This window comes from Nerophis ophidion, linkage group LG29 (assembly GCF_033978795.1).
Source record: "Nerophis ophidion isolate RoL-2023_Sa linkage group LG29, RoL_Noph_v1.0, whole genome shotgun sequence".
In the NCBI taxonomy this organism is placed as follows: Eukaryota; Metazoa; Chordata; class Actinopteri; order Syngnathiformes; family Syngnathidae; genus Nerophis; species Nerophis ophidion.
In genome coordinates this window covers 20,295,933-20,307,829 of record NC_084639.1, presented here as the reverse complement: position 1 = coordinate 20,307,829, position 11,897 = coordinate 20,295,933, and the positions used below count along the sequence as shown (strand labels likewise).

The following is an 11,897-nucleotide window of genomic DNA, read 5'->3' as shown; positions in this document are numbered from 1 at the left end:
GTTTGTTTGTTTTTTCTGGTAGTTTCCCCGGCCAAGTATTTGAGATTTTTTTGCCATTAAGGGTCATGTGTAAATGGTACATACAAAAGAGAATACAATGATTTGCAAATCCTTTTCAAACTTATATTCAATTGAATAGACTGCAAAGACAAGATATTTCATGTTCACACTGACAAACCTTTCTTTTTATGGAGCAAATAATCATGAACTTAGAATTTAATGGCAGCAACACATTGCAAAAAATGCATTTTCACCACTGTGTTAAACAGAAGACAGACCCCGATTAAGTGGTGAATATACAGGAGTCTCAACACGATGAAGTGGTGAATATACAGAAGACACAACACGATAAAGTGGTAAATATACAGAAGACAGACCCCGATAAAGTGGTGAATATACAGAAGACACAACACGATAAAGTGGTGAATATACAGAAGACACAACACAATGAAGTGGTGAATATACAGAAAACACAACACAATGAAGTGGTGAATATACAGAAGACAACACAATGAAGTGGTGAATATACAGAAGACAACACAATGAAGTGGTGAATATACAGAAGACACAACATAATAAAGTGGTAAATATACAGAAGACACAACACAATGAAGTGGTGAATATACAGAAGACACAACACAATAAAGTGGTGAATATACAGAAGACACAACACAATGAAGTGGTGAATATACAGAAGACACAACACGATAAAGTGGTGAATATACAGAAGACACACCCCGATAAAGTGGTGAATATACAGGAGACTCAACACAATGAAGTGGTGAATATACAGAAGACACAACACAATGAAGTGGTGAATATACAGAAGACCCAACACAATGAAGTGGTGAATATACAGAAGACACGACACAATGAAGTGGTGAATATATAGAAGACACAACACAATGAAGTGGTGAATATACAGAAGACACGACACAATAAAGTGGTGAATATACAGAAGACACAACACGATAAAGTGGTGAATATACAGAAGACACAACACAATGAAGTGGTGAATATACAGAAGACACAACACAATAAAGTGGTGAATATACAGAAGACACGACACAATAAAGTGGTGAATATACAGAAGACACAACACAATGAAGTGGTGAATATACAGAAGACACAACACGATAAAGTGGTGAATATACAGAAGACACAACATAAAGTGGTGAATATACAGAAGACACAACACAATGAAGTGGTGAATATACAGAAGACACGACACAATGAAGTGGTGAATATACAGAAGACACAACACAATGAAGTGGTGAATATACAGAAGACACGACACAATAAAGTGGTGAATATACAGAAGACACAACACGATAAAGTGGTGAATATACAGAAGACACAACACAATGAAGTGGTGAATATACAGAAGACACAACACAATGAAGTGGTGAATATACAGAAGACAACACAATAAAGTGGTGAATATACAGAAGACACAACACGATAAAGTGGTGAATATACAGAAGACACAACATGATAAAGTGGTGAATATACAGAAGACACAACACAATGAAGTGGTGAATATACAGAAGACACAACACAATGAAGTGGTGAATATACAGAAGACACAACACAATAAAGTGGTGAATATACAGAAGACACAACACAATGAAGTGGTGAATATACAGAAGACACAACACAATGAAGTGGTGAATATACAGAAGACACAACACGATAAAGTGGTGAATATACAGAAGACACAACATGATAAAGTGGTGAATATACAGAAGACACAACACAATGAAGTGGTGAATATACAGAAGACAACACAATAAAGTGGTGAATATACAGAAGACACAACACGATAAAGTGGTGAATATACAGAAGACAACATGATAAAGTGGTGAATATACAGAAGACACAACACAATGAAGTGGTGAATATACAGAAGACACAACACAATGAAGTGGTGAATATACAGAAGACACAACACAATAAAGTGGTGAATATACAGAAGACACAACACAATAAAGTGGTGAATATACAGAAGACACAACACAGTGAAGTGGTGAATATACAGAAGACACAACACAATGAAGTGGTGAATATACAGAAGACACATGACATAATACATGTGAGTTTTTATCTGTAAATAACAATATATAAATAATAAATGCCAGTTTTTATCTGCAATGAAGTGGAGACTTGCCCAGGGTGTACTCCGCCTTCCGCCCGAATGCAACGGATATAGGCTCCAGGGACCCCGTGCGACCCTGAACGGGACAAGCGGTAGGAAATGGATGGATGGGTGTCCTTTTTTATATATAAATGACAATATAAAACTAATACATGTTAGTGTTTATCTGTAAATAATATATAAATAATAAATGTCAGTGTTTATCTGTAAATAAACATTATATAAATAATAAATGTCAGTTTTATCTGTAAATAAACAATATATAAATAATAAATGTCAGTTTTATCTGTAAATAATACATCAATAGTAAATGTCAATGTATGTACAGAAAAAATGTTAGTGTTTATAAATAACAATAATTAATAAATGTAAGTCTTTTTTATAAATGATGATATGTACTTAATAAATGACAGTGTTAATCTGTAAATAACAATATATCAATAATACATGTTAGTGTTTATCTGTAAATAATATATAAAAATAATGTTTATCTGTAAGTAACAATATATATCCGTAAATAATATATCAATAATAAATGTCAGTGTGTCTGTAAATAATATATACAGAATACATTTTAGTGTTTATAAATAACAATATATAATTAATAAATGTCCGTTTTTATCTGTAAATAACAATATATAAATAATAAGTGTCAGTGTTATTTGTAAATAGTATATACAGAATAAATGTTAGTGTATATTAATAAAAATATCTAATTAAATGTAATTCTTTATCTGTAAATAACAAATACATACTTAATAAATGTCAGTGTTTATCTGTAAATAATACATCAATAATAAATGTCAGTGTTTCTGTAAATAATATATGCAAAATAAATGTTAGTGTTCATAAATAACAATATATAACTAATACATGTTAGTGTTTATCTGTAAATAATATTTAAAGAATACATGTCAGTGTTTATGTAAATAACAATACATCAATAATTTTTTTTTAGTGTTTATCTGTAATATTTTTCCAAAACTTTTTGGGACTAAAATGTCTTAGCTTACCCCCAAATTGAAAAAAAAAAGTGTATAATATTACACAGCGCCCCTCTGTGGTGGTTTAAGGAAATCATTCCAGTGAGAAACGCCCCCTTTTTTTTTTCCAGGGCTGTCAATGTCACCTGACTAAGGTCGAAGGTTAGAGCGGCCATCTTGTTTCCCCATGTTGTGTATGTGAGACATGTGCTGGACAAACATGTCCTTCTGAAGCTCTGCAGCGTCCTTGTTGAGCCTCCAAGAAGCTTCTTTAGTAAGTCTGTCCCACACATGACATCTTTCTTAGTAAGTCTGTCCCACACATGACATCTTTCTTAGTAAGTCTGTCCCACACATGACATCTTTCTTAGTAAGTCTGTCCCACACATGACATCTTTCTTAGTAAGTCTGTCCCACACATGACATCTTTCTTAGTAAGTCTGTCCCACACATGACATCTTTCTTAGTAAGTCTGTCCCACACATGACATCTTTCTTAGTAAGTCTGTCCCACACATGACATCTTTCTTAGTGAGTCTGTCCCACACATGACATCTTTCTTAGTAAGTCTGTCCCACACATGACATCTTTCTTAGTAAGTCTGTCCCACACATGACATCTTTCTTAGTAAGTCTGTCCCACACATGACATCTTTCTTAGTAAGTCTGTCCCACACATGACATCTTTCTTAGTAAGTCTGTCCCACACATGACATCTTTCTTAGTAAGTCTGTCCCACACATGACATCTTTCTTAGTGAGTCCGTCCCACACATGACATCTTTCTTAGTGAGTCCGTCCCACACATGACATCTTTCTTAGTAAGTCTGTCCCACACATGACATCTTTCTTAGTAAGTCTGTCCCACACATGACATCTTTCTTAGTAAGTCTGTCCCACACATGACATCTTTCTTAGTGAGTCTGTCCCACACATGACATCTTTCTTAGTAAGTCTGTCCCACACATGACATCTTTCTTAGTAAGTCTGTCCCACACATGATATCTTTCTTAGTAAGTCTGTCCCACACATGACATCTTTCTTAGTGAGTCTGTCCCACACATGACATCTTTCTTAGTGAGTCTGTCCCACACATGACATCTTTCTTAGTAAGTCTGTCCCACACATGACATCTTTCTTAGTAAGTCTGTCCCACACATGACATCTTTCTTAGTAAGTCTGTCCCACACATGACATCTTTCTTAGTAAGTCTGTCCCACACATGACATCTTTCTTAGTAAGTCTGTCCCACACATGACATCTTTCTTAGTGAGTCTGTCCCACACATGACATCTTTCTTAGTGAGTCTGTCCCACACATGACATCTTTCTTAGTAAGTCTGTCCCACACATGACATCTTTCTTAGTAAGTCTGTCCCACACATGACATCTTTCTTTGTAAGTCTGTCCCACACATGACATCTTTCTTAGTAAGTATGTCCCACACATGACATCTTTCTTAGTAAGTCTGTCCCACACATGACATCTTTCTTAGAAGTCTGTCCCACACATGACATCTTTCTTCGTAAGTCTGTCCCACACATGACATCTTTCTTAGTAAGTCTGTCCCACACATGACATCTTTCTTAGTAAGTCTGTCCCACACATGACATCTTTCTTAGTAAGTCTGTCCCACACATGACATCTTTCTTAGTAAGTCTGTCCCACACATGACATCTTTCTTAGTAAGTCTTTATTTCTAAAAGTAAAAGACTTCCTTGTGGTCTACATAACATGTAATGGTGGTTAGGGTTAGGTCAAAATGTTGCATAGGTGATGTTGTAGAGATCATCTTCAAGTCGCTTTCTGACAGTCGCCCTTTTGTGGGCGGTCTTATTTACCTGCGTCTTATCCCCCTCATCTTTGTTGTGAAGTGTCAAGAGATGGCGCTAACTGTTTTAATGACATTCAGACTTTACTTCCATCAATAACAGAGCAGCATCTCTTCATCCAGAAACAACACCAGAAATTTGTCCCGTGAAAAACCATCCAACCAGAACTCTAATAACTAAAGTTCCTCGGGTGAATAATGTCAACTCACAACACCGGTATGTTTTAGTGCTTTCAAGGCCAGTTTACGGACAGATATGAGTAATAACTTTACACTTCTTTATGTTAGAAATGGCAACAGTGGAGGATGGATTTCAAGAACAAGAAGGTGGAGACAAAGAAGAAGCTTATTGACTACGGGGTCGGCACGGACTACAAAGGCGGATCTGCACACATTTTCAGGACTTGCGCGGATCCCAAATACAGATCAGCAGGTACCAGAAGGTAAGCAACTTTATTTAACGAAAATGTTTAAGAAGGGTGCTCTATGCAAAGATTCCAAAAAACGAACTTTCTTCAGCCGCACAATACTTGTGCTATAGTTGTAGGAAATGTCTCAAAACCTCTTCAGAAGTGCCGACAAAACCCAAAAAGGGCCGAAAATGCATATTTTTGGAAAACTTTATTTCTCGAAAATGTCGTAAGGGGGGGGGGGGCCTTACGCAAAAAATCCCAAAAACGAACTTTATTCAGCCGCACAATACTTGTGCTATAGTTGTAGGAAATGTCTCAAAACCTCTTCAGAAGTGCCGACAAAACCCAAAAAGGGCAAAAAATGCATAATTTTGGAAAACTTTATTTCTCGAAAATGGGCCTTACGCAAAAATCCCCAAAAACAAACTTTCTTCAGCCGCACAATACTTGTGCTATAGTTGTAGGAAATGTCTCAAAACCTCTTCAGAAGTGCCGACAAAACCCGACAAGGGCAGAAAATGCATATTTTTGGAAAAAAAAAATTCTCGTAAATGTCGTAAGGGCGGGGGGCCTTACGCAAAAATTCCCAAAAACAAACTTTCTTCAGCCGCACAATACTTGTGCTATAGTTGTAGGAAATGTCTCAAAACCTATTCAGAAGTGCCGACAAAACCCGAGAAGGGCAGAAAATGCATATTTTTGGAAAAAAAAAATTCGCGAAAATGTCGTAAGGGGGGGGCCTTACGCAAAAATTCCCCAAAACAAACTTTCTTCAGCCGCACAATACTTGTGCTATAGTTGTAGGAAATGTCTCAAAACCTCTTCAGAAGTGCCAACAAAACCCAAAAAGGGCAGAAAATGCATATGATTGGAAAAAAAAATCTCGAAAATGTCGTAAGGGGAGGGCCTTACGCAAAAATTCCCAAAAACGAACTTTCTTCAGCCGCACAATACTTGTGCTATAGTTGTAGGAAATGTCTCAAAACCTCTTCAGAAGTGCCGACAAAACCCAAAAAGGGCAGAAAATGCATATTTTTGGAAAACTTTATTTCTCGAAAATGTCGTAAGGGGGGCCCTTACGCAAAAATTCCCAAAAACGAACTTTCTTCAGCCGCACAATACTTGTGCTATAGTTGTAGGAAATGTCTCAAAACCTCTTCAAAAGTGCCGACAAAACCCAAAGAGGGCAGAAAATGCATATTTTTGGAAAACTTTATTTCTCGAAAATGTCGTAAGGGGGCCTTACGCAAAAATTCCCAAAAACGAACTTTCTTCAGCCGCACAATACTTGTGCTATAGTTGTAGGAAATGTCTCAAAACCTCTTCAGAAGTGCCGACAAAACGCGACAAGGGCAGAAAATGCATATTTTTGGAAAAAAACATTTCTCGACAATGTCGTAAGGGGGCCTTACGCGAAAATTCCCAAAAACAAACTTTCTTCAGCCGCACAATACTTGTGCTATAGTTGTAGGAAATGTCTCAAAACCTCTTCAGAAGTGCCGACAAAACCCAAAAAGGGCAGGAAATGCATATTTTTGGAAAACTTTATTTCTCGAAAATGTCGTAAGGGGGGCCCTTACGCAAAAATTCCCAAAAACGAACTTTCTTCAGCCGCACAATACTTGTGCTATAGTTGTAGGAAATGTCTCAAAACCTCTTCAGAAGTGCCGACAAAACCCAAAAAGGGCAGAAAATGCATATTTTTGGAAAACTTTATTTCTCGAAAATGTCGTAAGGGGGGGGCCTTACGCAAAAATTCCCAAAAACGAACTTTCTTCAGCCGCACAATACTTGTGCTATAGTTGTAGGAAATGTCTCAAAACCTCTTCAAAAGTGCCGACAAAACCCAAAGAGGGCAGAAAATGCATATTTTTGGAAAACTTTATTTCTCGAAAATGTCGTAAGGGGGCCTTACGCAAAAATTCCCAAAAACGAACTTTCTTCAGCCGCACAATACTTGTGCTATAGTTGTAGGAAATGTCTCAAAACCTCTTCAGAAGTGCCGACAAAACGCGACAAGGGCAGAAAATGCATATTTTTGGAAAAAAACATTTCTCGACAATGTCGTAAGGGGGCCTTACGCGAAAATTCCCAAAAACAAACTTTCTTCAGCCACACAATACTTGTGCTATAGTTGTAGGAAATGTCTCAAAACCTCTTCAGAAGTGCCGACAAAACCCAAAAAGGGCAGGAAATGCATATTTTTGGAAAACTTTATTTCTCGAAAATGTCGTAAGGGGGGCCCTTACGCAAAAATTCCCAAAAACGAACTTTCTTCAGCCGCACAATACTTGTGCTATAGTTGTAGGAAATGTCTCAAAACCTCTTCAGAAGTGCCGACAAAACCCAAAAAGGGCAGAAAATGCATATTTTTGGAAAACTTTATTTCTCGAAAATGTCGTAAGGGGGGCCCTTACGCAAAAATTCCCAAAAACGAACTTTCTTCAGCCGCACAATACTTGTGCTATAGTTGTAGGAAATGTCTCAAAACCTCTTCAGAAGTGCCGACAAAACCCAAAAAGGGCAGAAAATGCATATTTTTGGAAAACTTTATTTCTCGAAAATGTCGTAAGGGGGCCTTACGCAAAAATTCCCAAAAACGAACTTTCTTCAGCCGCACAATACTTGTGCTATAGTTGTAGGAAATGTCTCAAAACCTCTTCAGAAGTGCCGACAAAACCCAAAAAGGGCCGAAAATGCATATTTTTGGAAAAAAAAAATTCTCGAAAATGTCGTAAGGGGGGGGGGGCCTTACGCAAAAAATAAAAAAAACAAACTTTTTTCAGCCGCACAATACTTGTGCTATAGTTGTAGGAAATGTCTCAAAACCTCTTCAGAAGTGCCGACAAAACCCAAAAAGGGCAGAAAATGCATATTTTTGGAAAACTTTATTTCTCGAAAATGTCGTAAGGGTGAGTTTTCACGCAAAAATTCCCAAAAACGAACTTTTTTCAGCCGCACAATACTTGTGCTATAGTTGTAGGAAATGTCTCAAAACCTCTTCAGAAGTGCCGGCAAAACCCAAAAAGGGCAGAAAATACATATTTTTGGAAAACTTTATTTCTCGAAAATGTCGTAAGGGGGGGGTCTTACGCAAAAATTCCCAAAAACAAACTTTCTTCAGCCGCAGAATACTTGTGCTATAGTTGTAGGAAATGTCTCAAAATCTCTTCAGAAGTGCCGACAAAACCCAAAAAGGGCAGAAAATGCATATTTTTGGAAAAAAAAAATTCTCTAAAATGTCATAACGGGGGGGCCTTACGCAAAAATTCCCAAAAACGAACTTTCTTCAGCCGCACAATACTTGTGCTATAGTTGTAGGAAATGTCTCAAAACCTCTTCAGAAGTGGCGACAAAACCCAGAAAGGGCAGAAAATGCATATTTTTGGAAAACTTTATTTCTCGAAAATGTCATAAGGGGGGTGCCTTACGCAAAAATTCCCAAAAACGAACTTTCTTCAGCCGCACAATACTTGTGCTATAGTTGTAGGAAATGTCTCAAAACCTCTTCAGAAGTGCCGACAAAACCCAAAAAGGGCAGAAAATGCATATTTTTGGAAAAAAAAAAATCTCTAAAATGTCGTAACGGGGGGGCCTTACGCAAAAATTCCCAAAAACGAACTTTCTTCAGCCGCACAATACTTGTGCTATAGTTGTAGGAAATGTCTCAAAACCTCTTCAGAAGTGCCGACAAAACCCAAAAAGGGCAGAAAATGCATATCATTTGGAAAAAAAAAATTCTCGAAAATGTCGTAAGGGGGGGTGGCCTTACGCAAAATTTCCCAAAAACGAACTTTCTTCAGCCGCACAATACTTGTGCTATAGTTGTAGGAAATGTCTCAAAACCTCTTCAGGAGTGCCGACAAAACCCGAAAAGGGCAGAAAATACATATTTTGGGAAAACTTTTTTTGCGTGAAAATGTCGTAGGGGGGGGGGCCTTATGCAAAAATTCCCAAAAACGAACTTTTTTCAGCCGCACAATACTTGTGCTATAGTTGTAGGAAATGTCTCAAAACCTCTTCAGAAGTGCCGACAAAACCCAAAAAGGGCAGAAAATGCATATTTTTGGAAAACTTTATTTCTCGAAAATGTCGTAAGGGGGCCTTACGCAAAAATTCCCAAAAACGAACTTTCTTCAGCCGCACAATACTTGTGCTATAGTTGTAGGAAATGTCTCAAAACCTCTTCAGAAGTGCCGACAAAACGCGACAAGGGCAGAAAATGCATATTTTTGGAAAAAAACATTTCTCGAAAATGTCGTATGGGGGGGGCCTTACGCGAAAATTCCTAAAAACAAACTTTCTTCAGCCGCACAATACTTGTGCTATAGTTGTAGGAAATGTCTCAAAACCTCTTCAGAAGTGCCGACAAAACCCAAAAAGGGCAGAAAATGCATATCATTTGGAAAAAAAAAATTCTCGAAAATGTCGTAAGGGGGGGGGGGCCTTACGCAAAAAATCCCAAAAACAAACTTTCTTCAGCCGCACAATACTTGTGCTATAGTTGTAGGAAATGTCTCAAAACCTCTTCAGAAGTGCCGACAAAACCCAAAAAGGGCAGAAAATGCATATCATTTGGAAAAAAAAAATTCTCGAAAATGTCGTATGCAAAATTTCCCAAAAACGAACTTTCTTCAGCCGCACAATACTTGTGTTATAGTTGTAGGAAATGTCTCAAAACCTCTTCAGGAGTGCCGACAAAACCCGAAAAGGGCCGAAAATGCATATTTTGGGAAAACTTTTTTGCGTGAAAATGTCGTGGGGGGGGGGGGCCTTACGCAAAAATTCCCAAAAACGAACTTTCTTCAGCCGCACAATACTTGTGCTATAGTTGTAGGAAATGTCTCAAAACCTCTTCAGAAGTGCCGACAAAACCCAAAAAGGGCAGAAAATGCATATTTTTGGAAAACTTTATTTCGCGAAAATGTCGTAAGGGGGGGGGCCTTACGCGAAAATTCCTAAAAACAAACTTTCTTCAGCCGCACAATACTTGTGCTATAGTTGTAGGAAATGTCTCAAAACCTGTTCAGAAGTGCCGACAAAACCAGAGAAGGGCAGAAAATTTATATTTTTGGAAAACTTTATTTCTCGAAAATGTCATAAGGGGGGGGCCTTACGCAAAAATTCCCAAAAACGAACTTTTTTCAGCCGCACAATACTTGTGCTATAGTTGTAGGAAATGTCTCAAAACCTCTTCAGAAGTGCCGACAAAACGCGACAAGGGCAGAAAATGCATATTTTTGGAAAAAAACATTTCTCGAAAATGTCGTAAGGAGGGGGCCTTACGCAAAAATTCCAAAAAAATGTATTTACTTCTGCAGCACAACACAGGTGCTGCAGCTATAGGATTTGTTTCAAAATGTTGTCAGGAGTCCCGACAGAACCCGAATATTGCAGAAAATGCATATTTTTTGGGGGGAAAAATTCGCTAAAAAAAGTTTCACAAATTGAAAAAACGGATTTGCTTCAAAAACACAATACTGATGCTGTAGTTGTAGGAGAAGTCTCAAAACGTCATCAGGAGTCCCGACGGAACCCAAAAATGGCAGAAAAGGCATATTTTTGAGAAACTTTTTTTCGCTAAAATTTCGTAAGGAGGGACCCTTATGCAAAAATTCCCAAAAATGTATTTACTTCAGCAGCACAATACAGGTGCTGCAGCCGTAGGATATGTTTCACAATGTCGTCAGGAGTCCCGACAGAACCCGAAAATGGCAGAAAATGCATATTTTTTTGGGGGGGAAAAATTCGTTAAAAAAAAGTTTAACAAATTGAAAAAACGGATTTGCTTCAAAAACACAATACTGATGCTCTAGTTGTAGGAGATGTCTCAAAACGTCATCAGGAGTCCCGACAGAACCCGAATATTGCAGAAAATGCATATTTTTGGGGGGAAAAATTCGCTAAAATAAGTTTCACAAATTGAAAAAACGGATTTGCTTCAAAAACACAATACTGATGCTGTAGTTGTAGGAGATGTCTCAAAACGTCATCAGGAGTCCCGACAGAACCCGAAAATGGCAGAAAATGCATATTTTTGAAAAACTTTTTTCCGCTAAAATTTCGTAAGGGGGGAGGGACCCTTATGCAAAAATTCCCCAAAAATGTATTTATTTCAGCAGCACAATACAGGTGCTGCAGCTGTAGGATATGTCTCAAAATGTCGTCAGGAGTCCCGACAGAACCCGAAAATGGCAGAAAATGCATATTTTTGGGGGGGGTAAAAATTCGCTAAAAAAAAGTTTAACAAATTGAAAAAACGGATTTGCTTCAAAAACACAATACTGATGCTCTAGTTGTAGGAGATGTCTCAAAACGTCATCAGGAGTCCCGACAGAACCCGAATATTGCAGAAAATGCATATTTTTGGGGGGGAAAAATTCGCTAAAATAAGTTTCACAAATTGAAAAAACGGATTTGCTTCAAAAACACAATACTGATGCTGTAGTTGTAGGAGAAGTCTCAAAACGTCATCAGGAGTCCCGACGGAACCCGAAAATGGCAGAAAAGGCATATTTT

The 11,897-nt window shown here is 37.8% G+C and overlaps 1 long non-coding RNA gene across 1 annotated transcript; it reads left to right on the top strand.

Annotated features, from left to right (window-relative positions):
- Positions 1-3,027: 3,027 nt before the first annotated feature.
- Positions 3,028-5,403, top strand: LOC133546146 (uncharacterized). The gene is made up of 3 exons (XR_009805008.1): positions 3,028-3,412; positions 5,069-5,182; positions 5,254-5,403. It is a non-coding gene; the product is annotated as an uncharacterized LOC133546146 (long non-coding RNA).
- Positions 5,404-11,897: the final 6,494 nt, after the last annotated feature.